The following is a 7,434-nucleotide window of genomic DNA, read 5'->3' as shown; positions in this document are numbered from 1 at the left end:
ACATTTATGACCTGGGAAACAGAATTGATAAAAGGCCTTCAAGCTGAAATGTTAACATTGTTGCTGTCTCTGTAGATGCTGCCAGAGCTGTTGTATATTTCCAACATTTTGATTTTTTTTATCTCACTTTAATCTCCTTTAGGAATAGCCATAGTTTCTCCAGGCTTTCCAAGTAACTGGAACCTTTAATCACTTATTATTCGAGTAAATCTCATCTATACCCTTTGAGGCCTTGACATCCTGCCTAATGTGTGGTGCCCAGAATATGCTACAATTCTCCAACTGGGACCTAACTGGGATCCTTATAAAAGTTTAAACATAATTGATTTAGTTTTTTTACTCTTTGCCTCTATTTATACAGAGAAGGGTGCTGTTCAGCTGATTAAAAGCCTTCTCAACCACCTGCAAAGGCAAATATATTTGGATTATATGCACCCCCAGGCCTCTGTTCCAGCAGAGAAGACATTAAACCCAAATACAGCTCAGACTTACTGGAATAACACAAGTCTCCTTTAAAACTGAACCATTTAGTTTATCTTGCTCTCCTTGTTGGTCTTAACAAAATGAATTATTTCATACATCTCTGTGTTGGATTTCATCTGCCTTGTGTCCATTTCATACCTCTGCCTATGTCCTACTAATTTGTATTGCCTTTTTTCAATACAAATTTCTTATTTCATTGAATAGTTACTTGATAATACTTATTTCATTGAATAATTAATAGGTGGCACATGGTTCACAGTGTTCACTCACAACGTATCTATGTCTTCTTTTGCACTGCTCCCCTTCCATAGGTGGCACGGTGGCACAGGTTCAATTTCAGCCTCAGGTGACTCCCTGTGTGGAGTTTGTACATTCTCCTAGTGTCTGTGTGGCTCTCCTCCAGGTGCTCCAATTTCCTCCCACAGTCCAAAGATGTGCAGTTTCTGTTGATTGGCCATGATAAATTGCCTCTTAGTGTCAGGGGAATTTGCAGAATAAATACATGGGGTTACGAAGATAGGGCATGGGTCGGATTGTTGTCAGTGCAGGCTTGATGGGCTGAATGGCCTTCTTCTGAACTGTACTGATTCTATGATTTTATAGCTGCATCAATTTAAGCTTACTGCTTGCCTTCTTGCGCTTGAAAGCCTCTCCTCCTTCCATTGACGGTGATATTTGCTAAGCAATCTTGAAATAGCTGGAACCTCAGTAGCAGCTATGATTATCCAACTGGCTCTGGAAAATTGTCAGAGGACATATGAAACAGCATGTTCAAAATTGGCTTGATCTTATCCCACTACCTGCTACAGGTTAAAGTCCTTCCATTGAATATGTCCAGAGATCTTTAGGCAGACATTACAATTTTCAGGGCAGACTGTGATAAAAGTATGTAGTCTCCTCTAGGCAGAGCATGAGGTGACAGAAAGGATTGGGATAGCTTTCCTGGTGACTGTAAAGGTTGAACCTAGTTTGAATTTTTTGTTTGCCGCTAGTTTTTTCCAAGCAGGAGCAAGAACTATCTGTCAAAAATCAACAGTGAATGATGTTGATACAAATACATTGGCCTCAGTTAGGAAGTTCATTAACTTATTTGGGATAATAACCAAGCATAACAATGGAGCCTTACACTTGTACAATCTTGCTGGATTCACTGATGTAAAGAATATTATTGATTACCAAATGAGTTTGTGTCCAATTGCCATTCTCTTCATCAATGGAAGGCGACTGCACTCCATGTCTAGGCAGCTGGTTTATGACCCTAGGTCCAGAAACCTTCATGTTAATACCTGATGTTCTGACAACTGCTGTAATTTATTTAATGACATTTAGGGCCTGATTTTACCATCGCTTATCACCCATTTTCAGGCGCGAAAACTTGGTAAAGTCAGGCGTGAGGTGAGTCATGTGACCTGTGCCTGCCTCTACACCGCTTTACCAAGGCCTAAAAATGACTGCGATTGGGATGACAGCCATTTAAATGCATTTGCATGCATTTAAAATGACTTAATGGGCTGCACGTCCAATCTTAATGGCACTTCCCCCTTTAGAACCACATTCGCCCATCTAGAATTGGCGCAAAACAGACATGTCCCATATAAATCAGATTCAGGCACTCCACCAGTGAGGGTTAGTGAGGAGGTAAGTGCCTAGAGTCCAACAGCTTTCTGCTGGAGATTGGTGGGGGAAGGGGAGGGAAGGTGGGCCCAACAGCTCTCTGCTTGAAATCAGTGGGGGAGGCAAAGAAGGGTTCGCTGTCACTCTGCCTGTGATCAGTGGAGGGGGGAAGGGGGTCCACTGTTACTCTGCCTATGATCAATCTAAGGGGGGTGGTCTAAGAACATAAGAACTGGGAGCAGGAGTAGGCCATCTGGCCCCATGAGCCTGCTCCGCCATTCAATAAGATCATGGCTGATCTTTTCGTGGACTCAGCTCCACTTATCTGTCCACTCACCATAACCCTTAATTCCTTTACTGGTCAAAAATTTATCTATCCTTGACTTAAAAACATTCAATGAGATAGCCTCAACTGCTTCACTGGGCAGGGAATTCCACTGACTCTCAACCCTTTGTGTGAAGAAATTCCTCCTCAACTCAGTTCTAAATCTGCTCCCCCTTATTTTGAGGCCTGCCCCCTAGTTCTAGTTTCACCCACCAGTGGAAATGACTTCACTGCTTCTTTCTTATCTATTTCTTTAATAATCTCATATGTTTCTATAAGATCTCCCCTCATTCTTCTGAATTCCAATGAGTATAGCCCCAGTCTACTCAGTCTCTCCTCCCTGGTAATGTAAAAGGATGTGGTATGATAATAATGTTTTTCTCTTTTAATTCACAGGTTTTAAGTCGGTCTGCCTTGTTGTCCAACGAGGGGTTTACACGCGATGGGTCGTACTTGGGCTGCTCTTGAATGTTCGAGAGTGGCCTAGTGCTTCATGTCGTTAGTGTACGCTTAAACTGGACCAGATGCTGGGCAACACGACAGCTCAGTAGCTATCACTATTTGCTGTGCAGACACATGGATTTGGGCCAGCGTCTGTGGGAGTTTGCGCATTCTCCCCGTGCTTGCGTGGGTTTTCTCCGGGTGCTCCGGTTTCCTCCCACACCCCAAAGATGTGCTATTAGGTTGATTGGAAGTAATAAATTGTCCCTAAATTAGTTTCACTCGATGTGGATTGCCATAAAACAATAGATAAGGGTCATGGGTGGAGGGGGGGGACTGGTAATGTTAAAATGGCGGCGCGGGCTCATTGGGCCGAAGGGCCTGTTTCCCGGGCTGTTTTTGTTCTTTGTTCTTTGTGAGCCAACTCTTTCAAATCTGGAATCAACCTCGTGAATCTCCTCTGCACCCCCTCCAGTGCCAGTATATCCTTTCTCAAGTAAGGAGACCAAAACTATACAAAGTACTCCAGATGGGGCCTCACCAGCACTTTATACCTTACTGTTTTTAAACTCCATCCCTCTAGCAATGAAGGGCAAAATTCCATTTGCCTTCTTCATTATCCGCTGCAACTGCAAACCAACTCCTTGTGATTCTTGCACAAGGACACCCAAGTCCTTCTGCACAGCAGCATGTGCAATTTTTTACCATTTAAATAATGGTTAATAAAATTTTATTTTGCTGTTATTCCTACTAAAATGGATGACCTCACATTTACCAACATTGTACTCCATCTGCCAGACCCTCACCACTCATTTAGACTATCTATATCCCTTTGCAGACTTTCAACGTCCTCTGTACATTTTGCTCTGCCGCTCTTCTGAGTGTCATCTGTGAATTTTGACTGACTACACTTGGTCTTCAACTCCAAATCATCTATGTAAGTCATAAACAATTGTGGTCCCAACACTGATCCCTGAGGCACACCACTAGCCAACCAGAAAAACACCCATTTACCCCCACTCTTTGCTTTCTGTTAGTTAACCAATCCTCTATCCATGGTAATACACTGCCTGTAACATCGTGCACCTTTATCTTATCCACCAGCCTTTGATGCGGCATCTTGTCAAATGCCTTCTGGAAATCCAGATACACCACATCCACAGGTTCCTCATTGTCCACTCTGCATGTAATGTTCTCAAAGAATTCCACTAAACTAGTCAAACACTGAAGGGCCCGCCCTTCATGAACCCATGCTGCATTTTAGCAGTGGGAAAGTTTATATCCCGATGTCTCGCTATTTCTTCCTTGATGATAGATTCAAGCATTTTCCCTATTACAGAAGTTAAGCTAATCGGCTTATGGTTACCTGTCTTTTGTCTACCTCTTTTTTTAAACAGTGGCATCACATTTGCTGTTTTCCAATCTGTGGGAACCACCCCAGTGTCCAGTCTGCTGCCACTCTGCCTGAGATCGGCAGAGGGGAAGGGGGTTCTGCTGCCATTCTATCTGAGATTGGTGTGTGGGAAGGGGGAGGATGGATCACTTTGCCTGAGATCAGAGAAGAGGGGGGTAGGGGGATCCTCTGGCATTCTGCCTGAGATCAATGGGGGTGAAGGGGGGAGGGGCCCATGATTGATGTTGCGGGGGGGTGGGGTGGAAAAAGGGTCAGTAGCATTGTGGGGGTGAGGCAATGTCTGTGAGGGATGGGGGGAGGCATTATCTGGCTCAGGAATGATGCAGCAGGGGAGTATCTTTTTCTTCTGCGCATGCACAGTTGGAAGCATCAATCAGCGCTGCAGGGTTTCGGGTGTGTTAAGTCCCGCCCACAGGCTTGTGCAGTGTGATTCAGACTCGCTGAAAGTTTTGGAGGCAGAGCGAATATGGAGGCACCTGAGAACAGGTCTAAAACTTGGATCTGAAACACTCCCAATTTCAAGCCTGCCCAGAACTTAGAATCAAAATGGTAAAATAGGGCCCTTAATATTGCCAGTAATATTTGGAGGATCAGGAAGATGAGACGGATGATTTCTAGGGGATTATAGTAATGTATTAGAGACTGCACTTGTGACTAAGCCAGGGAGGAGATAGATTGAAGTACATGCGGTCATCAGAGTCTGAGTGAAGCATGCATAGGAATGCTGTAAAAAGCTTTACATATGTTAACCAGTTAGTAGACTTCTTGCAGTTTAGTCTGCTAAGATATCTAATCTCATTGTAGCCATTTGTACACCACACAACATCACTTTGCATCGTGATATTACGATGCAACAGGTTATGAAAGAGAAGTAGTAATAAGCTGTGACAGAATAGGCCTGAGGGAGGAATTATAAGACAAACCTGCAGATTCCACCATTAACTCAACAAGCTTAGATGAACAAATAACTCAAATTTTATTCGTCCCACGAGGACGTGGATGTGTGTTTAACATGTTTTATTACAATTCCTCCCTTTTATGATAGTATATGCTGATTGCTTTATATTTATGTGTGCTTCTGTTTCCCTAGTGGAGAAAGGAAGTAAAGCAGTTGGCGGTTGGGTTTAATTCTGTAGCTTTAGAAGGTAGAAGTGGTATCTCCTTGTCCTGGATCTTGCAACTTCAGATGCCCCAGATATTGATATTGTTGTTGACACAGCTTGTACATTACCTGACCCCTTTGGAATTACATCAGTGAATTGTCAAGGCATTAACAGGTGTAAAGCGATTCTAGAGACTTCGCCATTTGCCACTTTCCATTTGCTCACCCTCAATGTCCAGAGAATTGTGTGGCAGAGGAAAGCAAGTGATCATGATCATAACGTCTGCAGTTTCCACACTGCTGCCAGAATTCTACCACCCCACACATCATGGAATCAGAGTGTGTGAGGAGCAGATAATGGAAATGCCCGTCGATCTTGGGTGGGATTTTCCGGTCTAGGGTTGAGCAAGGCTGGAAAATCCTGCCCCCCCACCCCATGTCAGATAGTAAAATGAGGGTAAACTGAGAGTTAAGAAGGGGCATAAGGCATTAAAGTAGTATCGTTCTTAATGATTTCAGTTATGCCAGATACTTTGGACTTTGTCTCCCCATGACATGGAGAACTCTCCTCTTCCGCAAAATGCAGGCATTCCTGTCCCTTACTAGTTTTGCTGCCATTTCTTCTACTACATTCACACACAGAGACACACACACACAGACATTCACACACACACAGACACACACATGCAGACATTTACACACACACACACACACACACAGACTTGACACACACAGAGACATTTACACACACGGACACTGACACACACACACAGACATTCACACACAAAAACATTCACACACTCATTCTGAAAGAGAGGGGGTAGGATGTCAATGGTTATGTAGCATTGTGTTTGGGTGGGGTGCTTGCCACAGCTAAACAGCTGAAGTATATGGAAACAGCATCAGTTGGGAGTGGGGCTGATATCATCGGAATGTGTGTGAATTTGAGTTGAGCATTTTGATGCTAGGCATGTTGCTTGAGTGTTAGGAACAGCTAGTGGGTGAGTAATGGAGCGTGGTGGGTCAGAAATGTCATGTTATTCATTAACTTTAACAACCCACATATACTCATCAGACTTCTGCCCTGGTCCCCTACTCCCACTTCTTCCTGAGAATATTCCTTGAGGGCCTCCTAGCCTTCCACAGAACTATGACCTCTCTACTCTCTAGTACAACTTCATGATTAAGATTTCTGGTGTCTGGGAGCCCCATCTTTTGCCTTTTGTAGTCAGTTAGCTCAGTTGGCTAGACAACTGGTTTGTGATGCAGAGTCACAGCAACACAATTGGTTCAATTTCTGTGCCAGCTAAGACTATTCATGGCCTTACCCCTCACCTGAGGTGTGATGATCCTTAGGTTAAACCACCACCAGTCAGCTCTCTCCCTGAAAGGCGAAAGCAGCCTGTGGTCATCTGGGACAAAGACAGCTTTACCTTTACAGCTTCCTTTTAAGAGGACCAGCTGCTTTTAGGAAATGCAGGCTAGCTGTACTGTGTGTTTGGTCACCTTCTAAGGTAGCCAGGAGCGTGGGCGTAGCTTGGACCAATGCTGCTGTCGGTTAACTGAGGTGCCAACAACAAATTTGTGTGCTTTCTACCTCTCCAGCAACGGGTATGATCAACTTTTGAAATGTGACCTTGTACCTAAATGGATCAAGTTCTAGCTCCTTGACTTTGACAATGTGCAAGGATTAATTTGCCTGCAACATTTAATAGATCAAATGCATTATGGCAGCAATACTGAATACCTTACACAAGCATGGAGAGGATGTATATTTGGGAAGTAGGTGAACAGCTGTTTCTGTGCTGAACATTCTTCTCTACGATACTCCATCAAGCCTGAAATGAAGCATAGTTAACATACACTGTAAAATAGATGATAAAATTCTGAAAGTTGTGCACACTAAGCAACCTTATACAGGTTTCTTAACTGTTAAAAGTGAAACAGCACCAATTCTTTTAGCTATTTCTATCCGTATCCCTCCAGCAATTCTTTTCATTGGAGGATATCCATCCACATCCAAACACAATGCTCTTCTCTTCAGAAGCTCCAAAT

Source organism: Carcharhinus amblyrhynchos, chromosome 10 (assembly GCF_965287045.1).
Source record: "Carcharhinus amblyrhynchos chromosome 10, sCarAmb.v2.hapA, whole genome shotgun sequence".
NCBI lineage: Eukaryota > Metazoa > Chordata > Chondrichthyes > Carcharhiniformes > Carcharhinidae > Carcharhinus > Carcharhinus amblyrhynchos.
This window is presented reverse-complemented; position numbering follows the sequence as displayed.